Source organism: Bactrocera tryoni, chromosome 2 (assembly GCF_016617805.1).
Source record: "Bactrocera tryoni isolate S06 chromosome 2, CSIRO_BtryS06_freeze2, whole genome shotgun sequence".
NCBI classification, from domain to species: Eukaryota; Metazoa; Arthropoda; class Insecta; order Diptera; family Tephritidae; genus Bactrocera; species Bactrocera tryoni.
The window spans coordinates 63496619-63516021 of NC_052500.1; the positions used below are offsets into that span (position 1 = coordinate 63496619).

General features: G+C 36.5%; 1 protein-coding gene across 3 annotated transcripts in view; it reads left to right on the top strand.

Moving 5' to 3' along the window:
• The first annotated feature begins 4135 nt into the window (after nt 1-4135).
• LOC120768068 (beta-1,4-glucuronyltransferase 1) overlaps nt 4136-19403 on the top strand; it is a 186342-nt gene continuing 171074 nt past the window's right edge. For 2 of the 3 annotated variants that reach the window (XM_040094590.1, XM_040094592.1), the window contains exon 1: nt 4136-4191. The gene's annotated coding sequence lies outside the window, so the exon portion shown is untranslated. The remainder of the gene's footprint in view (nt 4192-19403) is intronic. The other variant, XM_040094591.1, reaches the window with a different exon arrangement.

The following is a 19403-nucleotide window of genomic DNA, read 5'->3' on the forward strand; positions in this document are numbered from 1 at the left end:
TACCTTTCCGAGTAAACTTCTACTGCTTTTCACTGCTCTCATGCCTGGAGATAATTTCTTTCTAGATGATTCAGAATGCAATAGGAATGTTACTGAAGCGGTATATTGCCGTTAACTCTATATCAGCTTTAATTTCGAAGTTTTTCACTACTCAAAAATGTAGTTATTTTGATGATGGTAGTCTTAGTACTTCCTTTTTGATAGTTCCGCTTTTCATTGATTAAGGTTGAGGATATTTGGCTCTCATTTTCAAGCCACTCCATTGTGGTCTGCTTTATTAATAGGCAGAATCGATAGTGAAATCTTCGAGTGTACTCCTCCACAATATCGACGAAAAACTTGGTGTTTCCCTGATTGGTCCAATTATAAAGCAAACATTGGGGCGGAATTTTTCGGTGGTAACTCCAATATAGAAGGTGGATTCCTATAAAGTGATAGTTTTTCCATCTCAAGCTGTGTAGTTAACAAAAGTTGCCAAGTGAGCTTTTGTTCCAACCAGCGAGCTTATTAACGTTTGTCACCCGAAATCTAGTCGTCATATTCTGCTCAAAACCACCACTGTCTGCTTGATGGATTATGGCTGTTAGAAGTACACCTCAGATCTTTGTACCATATGACAAAAGTTGTTTAAGAGTTCAATAGCGTAAATAGTGAACATAGCATGTGGCTTGTATTTAAATAAAGTACAGTTTGGAACTATTACAGGCTACTTACCCCTGAGATCACAGCTTGGTAAAAGAAAAATAAATGCGTTGAGAATAATGAAACCAGTCTCATGCCAGCATTAAAGCCGGGATAATACCTTCAGGTACATAAACCCAGTTAATTTTATGGGCTGTAAGGCGAGTTTTCACCCGATTTTATTAATTTTAAGCACAAATATGCACCGTTATATGAAAAACACGCTCTGTCAATTTTATTAACATGTGAGTTGTTGGCCGATATATGCGATATAAAGTTACCCGGAAGCTCCAAAATCTTTATAATAGGTTGTCAAAAAGGTCTTGCGGTATTTTCGCTAGTTGGCGCTGAAATCGCGTAGTTTTAGTTTTATTCGTCGCATCGGGTCATGCTATACCTTTTTGGAAAGCTCATTTCACGCGCTAACACACCACATCGTTTCTTTTAAGTCGTTCGTGAGTTATAGCGTCACAAACATGGAGCAAAATAAAGAGAAAATACGGCATATTTTACAGTACTACTACGATAAAGGCAAAAATGCATCTCAAGCTGCCAATAAAATTTGTGCAGTTTATGGACCCGATACAGTTTCCATTTCCACCGCACAGCGATGGTTTCAACGTTTTCGTTCTGTTGTAGAGGTGGTCGAAGATGCGCCACGCTCCGGAAGGCCTGTCGTCGAAAATTGCGATAAATCGCTGAATTGGTCGAAAGAGAACGGCATAGTAGCAGCCGTAGCATCGGTCAAGAGCTGGGCATGAGTCATCAAAAATTCATTTCAATTTCAATAAAAAAAAAATTCAATAAAAATACCGCACGACTTTTTTGACAACCCATTATTATGTAGGTATATGGGGGCTGAAGGAAGTATTGACTCCATTCGACCCATTTGTAGCACACAGACATACTTCTATAATATTCTCTCTGAATTCCAATTACAAATCTGACACATTGACCAATATTCTCGGTAAAAAGTCAACTTTACCTAGTACCTAGTGAATTGTACAGTTTTTGTTGGATTATTCGTCCAAAGTTTTATCCAGTTTTATTAATTGCTTTTGATTTGTTGTCTTATTTCGCTCATTTTCGCACTATAACTTAGGCATTTGAGAAGAATGCGACGTACTAAATTTTGTGGAAATTGGACGGTCGGGTTCCGAGATAAGCGAATTCATCAAAAAGTGGGCGGTGCCACGCTAATCGTTCAATTCTTACACCGACTAAAGCGCTCTCATACCATGTCTGAGGTAAAATTTAACATCTTTGGCGTATTTAGTGACTGATGTATTGGGGAGTAAGCGGGGTTATCTATCTATTTTTTTTAACTTAATGTAATCGGCTGCCAAAACTTTAAATGCTGTTTTCACAGTCGGTGTGGAAATCGTGAAATTTTCACAAGACTTTCTTAGTATTACTAATATTTGTTAGGTAATGGTGAAGGATTACGGGAGGAGTTTCATATTATTTTAATTTTTTTTAACTTCAGAGTGTGTATCTTTGAGAAACCACAATAAAAACAGAACTTTGACTAGTCCTTCCATCATTATATATTATATTTATCCAAGGTAATAAAATGGATTTTTTTTTTTGGATTTATCTCAATTTTAAGCGGAAGCATCGCTTTCACCGATAGATAATTAGATATTTGGCCGAAATGCTCTTCAGAAGCACTTCACGGGTTCAAAAGAATATCAAATTGCACATAATGAATTACTCGGTGAGTAAAGTACATTAAAGTACATTAAATTCTGTAAATGAAGATTTTTTATTCTTCATTCTACCTTTATTTGTTTATTTAATTTATTATTAAACAAAATGTGTCTTAAAAAAATACACAAAGAAAGAAAGAATGTTTTTTTCTGACTTGCAGGCTGATTTAATTACTTAAGTAAACCGTGACCGCTTGCGATCAGTCATTCTTTTGATCCTCCTTTTTCCACCGGCCAATAAACCAACAGATTTACACTCGAAGTGTAGCCAATTTTAGACCGTTCGTGAGGATGTCACACTGGAATCAGCTGTTTGTAAATTTGCTGAATGACAGTTCGGAGTATTGTTCACAAATGTACAAAAGCGTTTTGCCAAAAGTGAACGAAAAAAAGTGATCAGCGATGGAACTCAAACGTAATAGTGTGATTGTTTTATATTTAGCTGGAAAATCACAACCAGCAAATGTTCGTGAGCTCACACACCTTAATGTTTACAAAGTTTTTGTTTATCGCACCATCACTCGTTACAATGATACTGGTAGCATCGCAAAATGCCATGGAGGTGGTCATCAAAAGACTGCAACGTTACGTGAGATGGTTAGGAAAGTGAAGAAGCGACTTGAGCGAAATCCGCGACGAAGTGCCAATCAAATGGCTAAAGAACTGAAAATATCCGAGCGCAGCATCCGACGCATATTGAAAAATGAGCTCAAGGTCAAGCCTTACAAGTTCTAAAAGGCCCATGATCTCACACCCAAGCAGCAAAAAGTAAGACTTGAGAGAGCGAAGCAGTTGCTTCGCTTGGCCGAAAGCGGTCTAATTCCGAACATTGTGTTTTCTGACGAAAAATTGTTTCCAGTTGAGCCATTCGTAAACTCTCAAAACGATAGGGTTTACTTGACCGACCGTTCATACGAGAATCTAAGTCATCGGTTGGCCACCAGGAGGCAGCACCCGCCACAAATAATGGTTTGGCCCGCTGTCACCGCAGATGGGCGCTCTCCAATTGTTTTCATCGAGCTTGGCGTCAAAGTAAAAGCGACATGTTATCGGGAAAGTGTTCTGGAGGCTGCTTTGAAGCCGCGGGCAAACAAACATTTCGGTCGCAAACCATGGACGTTTCAACAAGACTCAGCACCGTCTCACAAAGCGCGTGTGAACCAAGAATGGCTGAAAAACATCGTTCCGAACTTCACTACGACAACACAATGGCTCTCGAATTCACCAGATGCGAATCTAATGGCTTGTTCCCTATGGGCCATTTGGGAGAGCAAGGTCCAAAGTAAAAAGTATACCAGTCTCGAGATGCTGAAGAAAGCCATTGTCCGTTAGTGGGCCAAAATACCGGCAAGTCACATTCGGGCAGCTTGCGATTCGTTTTTTGACCGTCTCAAGGCCATAGTTAAGGCAAAAGGTGGTCATATCGAGCAAAAGTGAATTGGTCCTGATTTTATGATTATTTTCACACATTTTGTACTTCAAAATAAATAAAAGTAATTTTCCAAACCGAATTTATGGCTTTTTTAATTAACACTTCGAATGCCGGACCCTGTATACCGGACTTGGATGGGTCAGTAGGTCAATTGGTATGGTCAATAGATATGTTACTACATATATAGGCGTATCTTTCGCTTCCTGGTTTCGTAAACGAATATCCTAACCTAACTTAAATATTTTATAAAAATTAGTTTTTTCACTTATTACAACAAAATATTCTAATAGTTTCCTAAAATTTTCTTTCTTTCAGTTAATTTACAAATATAAGGGAGCATCAAGCATAGTATTTTGTAGTGAAATTAAGGTGAGTTGTGAATTTTTATTGACATCACAATGCTATTTAATATCAAATCAAAAAGTCATGGAGGCATAGCTCTAAATTTTACTTTCCACCATTTTTACAATTATTGTTCAGAAGCATTTAAAACAGTTGCAATATGAGGTTGCTGAACTGCTTGCATACAAACAAACATTTTTACATTTATTTTCCATCCAAACGCTGCGTGTGGTTGCATGCCCCATTGACGCGCTCAAAGGGAGCAATCGCTCACAAATGGTGCATGCATAAAAACGCACAAAGTCAGCATAAACGCACTCACCAACTATTTATGTTTATTTCTGCAGTTTTCCGCGTGCATGTGCTTGTGTGTTTGTGTGTGTGCCGCTCTTGTGTTCATATGCGTGTAAATATTTGCTGTGCGTAAGCTCGAGCAACTTTGCCACTTTTCGCATGTCTGCTTCCTTCTTCACAGGCACACAATAGCAACAACAATAACAACATCAGCGCTGTTGCTGCTGCATGCTTTGCCTTTGTTTAAAGCAAATGATGCATAAAGCCGCCGAAGTCAAATTAGCTTCATTAGCAATCGGCGATTTTGCTTTAGTCTCTTTGGGAAAATGCGAAAAGTGTGATTCATTTATTAATGCGCTAATGTGAGTTGTGTTGTTCTTTGCAGTACTTGATATTTTTATACTCTCGCAACAATGTTGCTAAGGAGAGTATTATAGTTTTGTTCACATAACGGTTGTTTGTAAGTCCTAAAGCTAAAAGAGTCAGATATAGGGTTATGTATACCAAAGTGATCAGGGTGACGAGTAGAGTCGAAATCCGGATGTCTGTCTGTCCGTCCGTCCGTCCTTGCAAGCTGTAACTTGAGTAAAAATTGAGATATCATGATGAAACTTGGTGCACGTATTCCTTGGCTCCATAAGAAGGTTAAGTTCGAAGATGAGCAAAATCGGCCCCCTGTCACGCCCACAAAATGGCGGAAACCGAAAACCTATAAAGTGTCATAACTAAGCCATAAATAAAGATATTAAAGTGAAATTTGGCACAATAGATTGCATTAGGGAGGGGCTTATTTGGACGTGTTTTTTTTTTTAAGTGGGCGTGGCCCCGCCCCCTACTAAGTTTTTTGTATATATCTCGGAAACTACTATAGCTATGTCAATCAAACTCTATAGAGTGGTTTTCTTCAGGCATTTCCATATACAGTTCAAAAATGGAAGAAATCGGATAATAACCACGCCCACCTCCCATACAAAGGTTATGTTGAAAATCACTAAAAGTGCGTTAACCGACTAACAAAAAACGTCAGAAACACAAAATTTTACGGAAAAAATTCCAGAAGGAAGCTGCATCCAGGCTTTTTTTAAAAATTAAAAATGGGCGTGGCCTCGCCCACTTATGGACCAAAAACCATATCTCAGGAACTACTTGACCGATTTCAATGAAATTCGGTATGTAATATTTTCTTAACACCCTGATAACATGTACGAAATATGGTTGAAATCGGTTAACAACCACGCCCTCTTCCTATATAACGCTATTTTGATTTCCATCTGATGCCTTCTCTGTATAATATAAACATTAGGAACCAATGATGATAGCGGAATAAAACTTTACACAAATACGGTATTTGAAAAATATGTAAATGACGTATAATGAAATCTCGATTATCACTTTATCATGCGAGAGTATAAAATGTTCGGTGACACCCAAATTTAGCCCTTCCTTACTTGTTCTTTTTTTGTTTGTGTAGTTTCGATTAGCATTTCAATGAGTTGAATAAGCGGTCAGTCATTACATCATTTCGAAAATTCTGCGTTGAGGTCGTTAGATGAGATAATGCACACTTATTGAGCCACAACGAAAAAATCATTGAAGTGATTGCTATTTTCATTTAAATCGATATTACATAAAGGGTGCTCCATATCGACTTGCCCTACCTTTATTAAAAAAAAAGCACAGTAACTTCAAATATAATGGGTAATATTTATTGTCATTCGAAAGAACATTCTTTGACATTTATATTTTGAAGATTACCTCTTTCAATGTTTTCCGCGACGTCACAGCTGGTCCTCGGCTTCTTGAAACCAAATGTCGCCGAGATCACGAGTTTCAATTTCAAGCATCAAATAGTCGGTCATCATGGCGCGATAACGATCCTCATTGGCGGTTACGTTCTCCGGCATCATTTTTGAAGAAATATGAACTGTTGATTCCACCGGCTCATAAACCACACCAAACCGTAGTTTTTTGTGTATAAAATGGCAGCTGTTGAATCTCTTCAGGTTGTTCTTCGTCGCACTTGCGGCAATTTGGCTTGTTTACATACCCATTGAGCCAGTGACAGACCGAGTCGCTGAACAAATTTGGCCCAAAAACGTCGGTTTTTTGTGGAACCGATGTCGCTTACGAAAATCAAGCGACTTCAGTTCTTACACAAGCTATTTTCTGTAATTTTCTTTTAATTTGAGATCTCGAGTAAAAGGCGCTCCTTATGTCAGTCCGAGTTGCTGCGAACGGCGCCGAATAGACTCTCCACGGTCTTCGTGTACACTCTCAGCTACGGCTGTTTTTTTCGTGCTCTGTTCGGTTAAATATTATCCAATAATAAATGCTGGATCTCAAGATGGGTGATGGTGTTGCGATTAGTACACTCAGCAGGCCCTTTCGCCAGAACACTAGGACAGTCCATTTTATGAAGCTGCTTTTGAATGTGCAAAATCATTCGCCTTAAATAGGAACAGATAGTTTTATACTATATGGAGTAGAAGTTGTATGTATGGGAACCTAGTTCGTCTCTATTGATTTGTGTGACCCGGCGTTGTCCGAATTGAACACCCTTTCTCTTCTATTGGCCAAAGCTGGCCGCTTCTAAGATTGATAAACTCAGGTCCACATTAAAAACATGAAGCAGCTTATGGTAGATGATTCCCTGCTGATTTCAACAAACTTCTTGATCGTCAATTTTGGTTTGGCCACCGTTTCAGTGAGCTCACCGCGATTGAATCACAACTATTTATGCATATGACCTCTATAAATCGAGAATCTTTTCGTAAGCAGCTTTATTGAAATGGTTCCGAAAAGGTTTTTGTGTAATCTTTAGCTACTGGGTATCGGAGTCGAAGCAATATAATTGTTTATATGACGTTCAGATATTATACGAACTTAGGATTTTTTTAATTCAGATCTTTACTCTGGAATCCGTGAAATTCGGTTTTATTGATTTTCAAAATTTTTTCCACATTGACTCTACTGCTCTTCCCTTGAAAGAGATTTTTAGATAAAAAGTTGAATATCTAACATGATTCCTAATATATTACATTTTGATTAATGTAGTAGAGTCGCCAATCCTTGATCGTGGTATTAACCAGATCCGTTCCGTTTACGTAGACTCGACTGACCAAGAAGTAAAGTCCTATTGAGTTTTATTGCGCTTCTAAATGCAAAATAGGCTCATTAAGGCACAACTTTCTTTGATATCCATAATTAACTGGTGAGTGTCACTCCGTTTTCTCGGACATCTTAGAGATTTAATATTCTTAATGGGCATCGAACGCTATTGGTAAGGCCCGTAGCATAAACTCCATAAAATTCCATTAAGAGTGATATAGTTGTTTTTGTCCACTTTTCCTATGTTAATTGAAAAAATGTACTTACGTTGTATTAAAACTATGATAACCGATTCTGCACTACTCGTACTTTTAAAAAGCTACAGACATTCTTGTGGAAGCTATTATAAAGTTTACTGTGACCATTACCTCCTATGATAGTTTAATAGTCCAAAAGGCCAATACTTTACACTGATAGTTAAGGATTACAAATTTGAGTCAGAAAATTTATCTCATCTTCATATTCTTAAGATGTTCGACCAGTCTAGGAACTTTAAAAAATTTATTGTTTCTTTTTCTTGGCTTAAACAACACTTAAGGGTCCTTAAATTGATATTATAACACAAAGTAACATATTTCTGTCCACTCAGTCCAGTGCTGAAGCGTTTGTGTCAGGCCTTTCCAAGAAGTAAAACTTTAAAACCGTCTTTTTAAATGGATGAACTATGGGAATGCCCAGTTTTCAGTCACGACTCAAAACACTCCAATTTAAGAGACATTAAGCAGCTGGAGGTAGAAAAGAGTAATGTATTTGCCAAATCCACTGAGTTTCTTGATAACCCTTAAATTGGTTACCACCCGGAAGCGTTTATTTGCTACCCTTTCCAACCAACCCAATGATAATAACTAACTCAGTAATAAGTCGTTGAGTATGTATTATATCTACCATATGCATCACAAAAGACTGATGTGATAACCTTACCAGCCGCCTTTTTCGTTTTTCCACGTCTGAGAACCGGTTCATCATGTGAAGTCCGCTAGAATGACGATCGATTGGACTCCATTGGGAAATGTTAGAGCTATGTTTCTATCACCGACGAAAAATTTCAGCTTTATTCCGATTAGAGAGCACTTAAACACTTCTCAGAAACAGTTATTCGTTGTTTTTGTTGGATTATGAACTTGCGAGGCACCTACTTTGAGTTGTAGTATTAGGAATTTATGTATCAGCCACAGAAAAGCGTGGACGGTTCCTCTAGTTTTGTATAAAAATAACTATACTTTTTTAACTTAAATACATGTTTAAGAGAGAAATTCGATTCGTTTTTCATTACTCTTCGAACAAATTGTTTAAGCTAGGTTTTTGTGGGGTCTAGCCAGGCGTAACTCCTTAACACTTTGCTTGCAAAAATATCTCTTCTCTCTACCTATCACAACACTTGTTGTAATTAACCACAATTAAGTACCTAACATTTGTAAGTTTTCGCCCGATCGCTCGTGGTCTCCTACTCGAACTGTTAGACGAGTGGTACGTCTATCTGCAGAAGTCGTTAAACTCGTTATTTTATAATACCCCTTACAACATAAAAAGACCACAAGAAACTGCTCATTTATACGTCGATAGGATAAAGGTGGTATAGAAAAAGGTTTCCTGGTTGGTCCAAATTAAGTCCTTCAAAGGAAATCTATTTTATTTGACTTGATATCTTTAAACAATTTGACATGCATCATTATCTAAGGCAGCCTACAATCTTCGAACAAATTATTTTTATTTTCTGGTTTTTTGTACCAAAAAAATGTTCAGTTGTTCGATACTGCTTTCGTTAAATTATAGCAACAAATAATAAACACATACTAGACAAATGTGGGCCAATTCTATTATTAACTGTTGTTAAATTGCGTAAAAAAAAAAAAAAATTCGCTAAATATTTTTGCTGGTTCATGCACCATTCATATAAATCCGTGGACCATAGCAAATAGCTGGGTCATTGACTGCCCATTGGATTTCGAACAACTATCACACTGTGTTTATTATTATTTTTGATTCCTTTGATTTTATTGACGTTTCGCTGACACCAAAATTAGCACTTCTAAACGCTATTATTAGCACAATACATATATGTATGGTAGATATAATTCCTGGCTAACTTACAGCCAGCAGGTGCAAGTAATACTCATTAACTCCATTAAACTGAGCACTGTGTGTAATTGATGGCTTATTGTTCTATGCCATATAGATAGCTAAGAAGCTATATATGTATATGTTTTTGTGTGTAATATATAAATAAATAAGTATGTAAGGCTTAAAAGAATTTTTATAGATGGTATGTATTAAAAAATCTATGAAAATTGCACACAGGCTTACTTAAAAAGCTGAATATCTCGAGAAGTATTACTGATAGCGATTTTGACCTCGAACCTTTTTTATAGCAAATAAAATTTCCTACAAATTTGTCATGTACATTTTTTCTATAGCTCCTGTCATTTACGAGATTTATACAAAAAATTGCGAAATTCGGGGAAAAATCATGTTTAAAGCCCCGTACTACATCGCCGGTGTGAGTTACGACTTTGTTGCACTAGGCATTTTTGTAGAGTGAACAATTCTGAGAAATATGCGTCTAAAGTCAAAGCGATGCCATAAAATACCTCTGATCTGTAGGAATTTAAAGATAAAAACTCAGGATTGTTGTGTATTTTCTATGGAAAATTTTTATAGGCCTTGGTCCAGTTCGTAATGTTAATATTAAGAGTTAAAATTTTCAGGAAATTTTTTTTAGGGTATTTCCAAGGAAATTTCGCGACGGGACTCAAAAAAATTAATAGTTCAAAAATAAAAAAACACCTTAATGTATATGTATATATTGTATATATGTATCCCTGCGTTTGTATCTATGCAAGTACTTTATATAACATACACTTTAATTGTCATTAAGGTCAGCGGTTGTAAAAAGTGTGACGTGAAATGGCAGAATTTGCGCATATGTTTCTACAACAACAACAACAACAACAACAACAAGTCCATAAAAAAATTCACACATATGCTTTCAGTCATAAGTCATCGAGCAGCGGCCAACTCGGTTATGTTGCAAAACGAATATTTTTGCACTCTCTCCACCGGCGCTTCCCACCCGCACTGCCCTGCTGCGTCGCTTAATCACACCAACATATGTGCTGTTGGCAATTCATCAACCTTAATTAGCATTTGTCACGCTGTTAGGCTACAGAATGGCTGTTAGACTATTCTTGCTGTTGCTGACACCACTGACCAGTCATATTATTAATGATATTTTGTTTTTGTATGGGTTAGCAGTGACCGACCGCCCGCTACATAGAAAAACTCACTCAACTCCTCGTCGCACTTCCTCCTTCTCTCACTCTACATGTCTCTCTTTTTCGCACTATCTCTCCATCTCTAGCAAAGCAAAGTTCTCATTAAAGAAAAATTACAGTTATTTCAATAGTTAGGTTAAACACACATCAGCTGTGCGGCTAACCTTATACTCAACGCCATCAGTCATAACCTGCTCAGCACATTTTGCTCTATTGGCTTAGTTTTTATACCACTAGTCACCTATTTATATACCCACATATTTATATATAGTATGTACATATATAAAGTACATTTACTAGTATATATTTCTTTAGTTAACTTTTTCAGCTTTTCCTTCCATTCCACTGGGACTTAGTTGTGGCATATTTTACTACTTCTTTTGCCCTTAACACCATTTAATTTCCCTTTTACTGCAATCACCTTCTTTCACTTTTGCTTTATACCTTTACGTATACATACATACATACATACATATGGATAGTAGGTATAATAACTCATACCAGCTTTGACAGTGACTTTCAAAATCACTCTACGTACTTAGTTACTTAAATATCTGCATAAGTAAGTAGGCAGGTGCGCATTGCAGCTGACTGACCTTTAGCTGTTCTACTTTTGCTCGGGAACAATGTGTTAGTTGGCAGTGATTTTCTGAAAGAAATATGTCACTGTTATAGTCAGTTAACGGTGTAACTGAAAGAGAGCGCAACTAAGCAGGATTATATGTACAATGATGAAGAAAAGGTAAGAATAAGCGATAATGTCTTATGTAAAAGTAATATATCGCGCTAAATGCTAGGTTAGGTTAGTCTTTTAGGCCATTCGCGATACCAGATGGAGCCCAGTTACTAGGTCCTAGAGAAGTAGTCATTTTTCGGAATGCCTGCGTTTTACGCGAATTTCAACAGACTCTGTGACTTCACTATCGATAACTCTTTCAGGTATCATACCGTGGGGATCCAGATGCTTACAGCGTAGTCTTGCCAATGTGCGACAAGTGCACAAGAGATGGTCCATTGTTTCCCTGATGTCTTGCACCAGTAATTCCCTACAGTTTTCCCGCTCTGTAAACCCCATTCTGCGGGTGTGTGTAGCCACCAGACATGGACCGGAATACTAATTCCTATCATATTCCTACAGTCTCTTCGAGTGTCAAAGGGAATTTTCTGGACTTGTGTACCGAGCTAAAACTCTGAGGCAGATTCATTCAAAAGTTTCTTATAACATGTGATCAAATGTGACAAAACTGACAAAAAAGTCACACTTTCACATATTTTAATACAAATCCTTATTTTCGCCTTCAAAATAGGCTTCTGAGCCAATACAAGTATGGCAGAACTGAAGCCAATTTTCCATGTACTTATTAAAACTATCGGCTTATATGACCTTCAGCGAATGACAATTAAAGGCCTCAATGAACTCAGTGCGGGTCCGCCGATATATGTAGATGCTTTGGTTTCGAAAACAGAAAAAAGTCACAGAGTGGCAATTCTGGAGAATACGTTGAATGGCGTTGATGACGGTTTCGTGTTTGGTCAAGATGTCAGTCTTAATCATATAGAATGTGATGGAGAAATATCGTGGTGAAAAATCTACGAATTATCTGTCCACAAATCCGGTCATTTTTGCCCAATTAATTCACTTAGAAGTCTCAAAACGGCCATGTCTTCTTATGCATTATTGGCTAAGACACGCTTATGCGGGTATAGCCGAGCTTACAACAGCGCGCCAGTCGTTCTTCCTTTTCGCTGTTTGACGCCAATTGGAGATTTCAAGTTTGGCCAGGTCCTTCTCCTCCTGGTCTTTCCAACGAAGTGGAGATCTTCCTCTTCCTCTGCTTCCCCCCGCGGGTACTGCGTCGAATACTCTCCTAATTGGACTGTTTTCATCCATTCGGGCGACATGACTCTGTCTCTTAATCTGCCGAACTATGTATACTATGTCTCGTAGAGCTCATCGTTCCATCGACTGCGATATTTGCCGTTTTCAATGCGCAAAGAACCATAAATCTTCCGCTGAATCTTTCCCTCAAACACTCGTAACGCTGACTCATTAGATGTTGTCATCGTCCATGCCATACAGAAGGACGAGGATGATGAGTGACTTGTAGAGTTTGGTCTTTGTTCGTGGGGAGATGACTTTTCTTCTCAGTTGCCTACTCAGTCTGAAGTAGCACCTGTTAGCAAGAGTTATTCTGTGTTGGATTATCTGCTACTTCAAAGTTATGACTGTCAACAGTGAAATGGGAGCCAACACGCGAGCGCGATGTAACGTAATATGAATATCAGCAGCTGTGCATCCTTTTAGAAGATTGATTCTCAGTTTCAACTCATTTTTGGAGCGTCATTCACGCGATTATTGGAGAGTTGCCACATCATATTCATAAATTGATGTCTCGTCACAAGTATGAGACCCTTGTTGAATACAGAGTCTTAGCTATGTTGCCAATATTCTTTTTTTGCGACTTCTACTCGTTTTTGCAAAAGATGCTTGTATTTTAGTACGAGTCTTATATTGGCATGCTTTATACCTAAAATCAATAAATATTTTTGAGTACTATATCCAAACTACTATGTTGTGAACTTCTCTCCGCCTTATATTCATAACAGATGTACTTATGTAGAAATCGTGTGCTAGCTTCCTGTTGCTAGCATGATGATTTTAAAGCACTGCTTTTTCAATGTTATCGTCATTAACAGAGGTGGTGGTGGTCATGACTCGAAATCTTAGTATCACAGATATAAGTCTATTGCCATAATTCCGAGATCTTGAATATTGTCGATATGGCGATTTGTCGAAACATGATATATTGTATTCATGTCAGTTTGCCGAAACCAGCCCTCAAACCCCGATATATGGCTAAAACCAGTTAATTTCTACAGTTTATTGCCAAATAAATTCGTATATATTGCTTTCGTAGTGTCCGAATCCAACGTCATGTGTGTTCTTCTGGTCCTTTTGATCGCCATATTTCAACATTTTCTTTGTTAAGAGCCTCCTATACTATGAAAATACCAGCTTCGTTTAGAAAATATAACCACATGAAATAACCCTGAAGGTTATTTGGATATTTTTGAGTTGTTCCTACTTTTTTACTGTTTATGAAACTTATAAAGTTTCGAAGAGGTATGAAATCCACTGAAATTCTTATGCCATAAATCTACGAGTCTTATAAATACGACAGAGAAGTTGGTAATTACTAATCATACCCAAATGTCATGTTATCTTCGATTTCATATTTTGGTAATATAATTTTTGATTTACTCTCATCGACGCCGCTTAAGAAATTTGGAAGAGACTATTCTAGAAAGTTGTTTCCAATGTGGTATAGACTCTACAAAAGTAATCAGAAGCCGATAAAATATCTTCTTCGCTAGGAAATAGCTTAGTCATTGGTAAGCGAATACCAGATCTTACATTCAATAGCTCTCTTCGATACGACAACGTTGTAGAATAGTGGTTAGAACTGTAGAAGTTGTTCTAACAAACTGGCAGCACTTGCGTTGCAATCCAGTGCTATCGATGTCCTCCGACACATCCGTTTTAGTGCTGCGCTTATTTCTTTGATGAATAAAATCTGCTTTCTATGATAAAAAAAAATTTGAATACATTAAATCGCTAAAAATTCGCATTGCAATGATTCACAAAGCATAAACGCACAATCTAAAATAAAATGAAATACACACAGCCAGCAAATCGCAGTTTTATTATAAAAATTTAGCACACGGCATTGTTTAAATATTTAATTTTAAAGCTCAGTGCGTTGCAATTTTATTGGGGCATGTATTTTTCTACACATTGAGATATCACAGCAATAATGCCCTGCGGTAGAATGGGCGCATTTACACTATGCACATGCCCTGCAGGAAATTTAATGAACTCAAATATGGTTTTCAATGAATTTGAAAATAAGACAAAAAGTTCGCCACTTAATTATGTTACATTACTTGCGTCCCACGGCTATAACCGGGTAAGCGGTGTCTGTGCCAATAAAGAAAAAGAACAGTAGTGTATTTCTTTTGATCGCTTTAGATATATAATAATGATGTAAACACAAAAAGAAATTTTATTTCGTATTTCTTTTGTTTTTTGTTATATCCTAACAGATTTTTTTCATAAATTTTTCTTTACGAGAAATATATAAATAACGAAATCGCACGCAATAGTCTTACTCTACACTGTTCGCTAAGTATCGAAATTGCAAATAATCGTTCAAATGAAAAGTTCCCGGCCCACTATAGCAAGAATTTGGCAAAATTCATTTTTTTATTCACAATTTTATTGCTTTCAAGTTTGATACCCTGATTATAGCGGTTCGTCAACTTTTCTATACAAATTTTGTAGTACGATTGGTGTCCTCTGCTGCCGAATAGGCCTCAGTTTCGGCGATCATCTTTTCAGTCGACGAAATTTCTTCCCAACGAGCATTCTTTTGCGTTCTGAAAACAGATAATAGTTACTGTGTAAAACTAGTTGCGGATAATACGGTAGATATGTCAGCAATTTGAAGCTCAATTTATGGATTTTTGCCATCGTTTTCACTGACACGATGCAATGTATTGGTGAAACAGCGTGTTATTTTTCTTCAGATGAGGCCGTCTTTCCATGATCTCGTTTTTCAAACGGTCGAATAACGCTACATAATAGTCTCATTTGATGGTGATTCCTTTTCCAAGGAAGTCAATAAAAACGATGACATGCACAGCCCACAATATAGACGTCATAACCTTGCCAGTTGATAGTTTAGTTTTTATTGTTTTGAAGCGGGCTCAAAGAGCGCAGTCCACTCGCTTTACTATCGATTGGACTTCGGAGTGAAATGTTGAAGTCATGCTGCATCTAGTATATCGACGCAAAAACTCGGTTTTGTATGTTTGAACATCTTGTAACAGTGCTCCGAATCATCAACTCGTCGTTGTTTCTGGTCAAAAGTGAGGTCGAGCAGCATCCATTTTGCACAGAGCTTTCTCATACCCAATTATTCGTGAATGATACTATGTATGTATATTACAAGTTCCTTTGATATCTTTGGGGCCTCGGTTATCTCGACAAAAACTCACTTTACAGTCATCCAAAATTATTTTGTGGAATATTTTAGGTATTTTCGTCCGTAACAACCTCTTTTGGGCGTCCATTGCGTTCATCGAAGGTTAGGACTAACTAAAAATCATACGAATTTGATTTCAGTAGCTTCATCTATGTGTCAGGCTGACGACTGTTTCATTGATCTGTTAATTCTCTGAAATTTCAAAAAAAAAAATTCTCGTCGGGTATACATATAAATGCTATTAAAAGTACAGTTGTGGTGGAAATAAATTTAATAATTTTATATTTGTATAATATTAGTTGAAAAATATTTCAATAGCTTTAACGTGACCAAATATGTACTTTAAGCTGGATATAATAAGATTAGGAGAGCTTTATAGGTATGGATTCAGAAATTTCTTTTATAAGATTTAGTAAAATCAAACTCATTATTTTTTTTTATTAATTTGAGGGTTTTACTTTGCATAGTACTACACATTCCTGACCGTCAAGACATTGATAAAGCACTAAAAGCCTTATTAAAGAATTAAAAAAACATATTCAAATATACTCAATTGCTAAAAAAATACTGTAGCAGATCAAAAATAATAATAATAATATAGAAATTCGCCCAGCTAAAGGTGATTATATTCTTGCCTACAATCTTCGAGGTAAAAACTAAATTTCGTCTTAGAAGGCAGTTCTGCCGGACTTACATATATCTTGGTCTCATAAGTTAGAACTTTCCCCATAAGCCGTGAGCCAGCTGACTTCCGAAACCTCGTACTCTTGATAGAAAAGAGGTCCAACTCGACTTTGTTTAGAGTCTCAGAAGTTTGATATAATCCGTGAGCCAACTGACTTCAGACAGTTTATATTATTTGTAGAAAAGGCATAATGAAAGGGCATGTCTCACAATATTTGAGCCAGATCGATTATTCCGCGTATCGATATACAAAAACTTGGTTTGAACCTTAAAAAACGGGAGCATGTTTCGTTCCTCCTAGATCAACATGTGATATAGTAAACTTAACGCAGACTTAGGAAAGCTTATCTCTTTGATATGTAAACTTTCTGCTCAAAAAGACTTCGAAAAGGTGTCAGAAAAATCCAAAAGTATCAGTTTTTGAAATCTCCTTAAAACACCCGACCTTTAATCGATGACTTTCCTGTAGACTGGTGTCCAACTCACAGAGGACTTCAAGGACCACAGTCTTAAGCTATTTATAAACAGTTGACTTAGTTTGAAGCCAGACAGAGCACCGGACTCATGCCTCTCACTCTGAGTAAGTCTGACAAATATTGAAACGTTTTGATAGAAATAAAACCTCTCACAGAATCCGAAGAAAGAACTGAGAGAGTCATTCTCAAAGATGCCTTCACCAGTCCACGCATCACAGACAAGTCAAACGAAACACTAATCAGTTTTTGTTTAAATACTACTAATATTCCGAACACAACTGTAAATTCGCGAGCATGTGTGTTCAACCTGCAACTGTAAATAACAACAACAACCACTACAAGGGTGCACAGCAAGGGCGTTCAGCGGTATCATTGTGCAACCAAGTGGTCTGCCATGTGCTGTTGTTATTGCATGACATTATTGTTGTTGTTGTGCAAACATATGCGAGCAGCATGGCTTTATAAATAAACACAGTCAATTGTTGTTGTTGCAATTTTTCATTTTGTTGCATATTTTTCAAACAGTTTTTTGTCATTTTTCCTTTAGTCATTGCAAGTTTTTATGATGCTTTCGGCTATTGTTGTAGCTATTATTCTTGTTGTTGTTGTTTGGTAGTTCTTCGCCATCATGTGTATTATTTTTATGCTCGCTAAAAGCGCAGCATAGAAATCATTGCACATGCATTATATAGTATGTATGAACATCATTAGGGTGGCACTTAAAAATTTTTATTTAGCAATATTTCCAATTTGGTTCTACAAATCGGAAATATCGCTGTCAAAGCATGTATAAAATCCGTTTCTCAATTGGAATGGAGTAAAGTATGCTAAATAGTAGTCCACCCTCAGATTGCTTTAACTGCCTAAAACCAGCGCAAAAATTATATAAATATCTCTGTGGGTATGTAATATAGATTTTGTTTGTTAATTATATAAAAAAAAATAAAATACGATTTTCAATTCTGTGCTTATTAACTTTTCGACACACCCTAACCCTATCCAAAAGGCAAATTTTTTATAATATATTTTTCTACTAAAGAAAATTCATTAGAAATTAGCGCATTCTTTCGAAAAATAATTGAAGTTCCAGATTTAGAACCACCCTAACATTTGCAAATTCTTGCTTTTTATATGCATATGTTATAATACATCCTCTTGCATTTTATCAAACCGATAAAATAAATTGAAAATTTATTTTTGAAAAATATATATGTATATTTTAGAACCACCCTCACATTTCCAAGTTTCGGCTTTACATATTCCTCTACACACATATATTACAATACATAGAGCTCAATTTTTTTCAAACTTATAAAATAAATGCAAACAATTTTTCCTTAGTTTTCACACCACCCTAATATTTGCAAATTTTTTCACCAACTGCAAGGTTTTTACTCAACACACGTAACATACATATAACATGCGAATTAAACGAAGTCAATTAAAAAAAAAATACATTTCAGTTTTAGAACCACTCTGATAATTTCGAGTTACTGCTCACCAACTTCCAAAAAATATGTATAACACGTGATGTAAATCTTATTAAATCCATATACTAAATTAAAAGAAAAAAATTATTTTTTAGTTTTAGCACCACCCTAATATTTGCAAGTTTCTTCCTCAACACAAATACGTTATAACGCATGCAGTTACAATGTTTTTCGAATCCATGAAATAAATGAAAAAAAATAATAATAGTTTTCTGCTTTAGAACCACCTTAATTTAAAAAAAATTTTGTTTTTCACCTTCCGCAACACACATATTACAACACAAGCAGTTGATTTATTTTTCACATTCATAAAATAAATTTGAAAATTTATTTTTCAGTTTTAGTACCACCCTAATTTTACAAATTTTCGGTTTTTCATTTTCCGCAGCACAAATATTACAATACAAGCACTTGAAATTTATTTTGAAATCCATAAAATAAATTTAAATTTTTTTTCAGTTTTAGTGCCACCCTAATTTTACCAATTTTTAATTTTTCCCCTTCCGAAACAAACTTTATAACAAAAGCAGTTGCATTTTTTTTTTAAATCCATAAAATAAATTTGAAAAATCATTATTCAGTTTTAGTACCACCCTAATATGTGCAATTTTCCACTTGCCAATTTCGCCACCGCACCGTTGCTATATTTATAGACCCCGGGGGTTGCATTTTTTTCGAAACGCATGAAATAAATGAATTTTACAGTAAAAAATTACAATAACAACAGCCCGGGTGTAAGGTGTTGCCAGAAGGGCGTTGTTGAACAGCGATGCATGCAACGCGTATGCAACGAAGCGCTCAAATGGAAACAACGGTAATATGTAGCCGCAGCAGCACAGCTTGAGCGATGCTCGTCTGCTGGTCAACGCT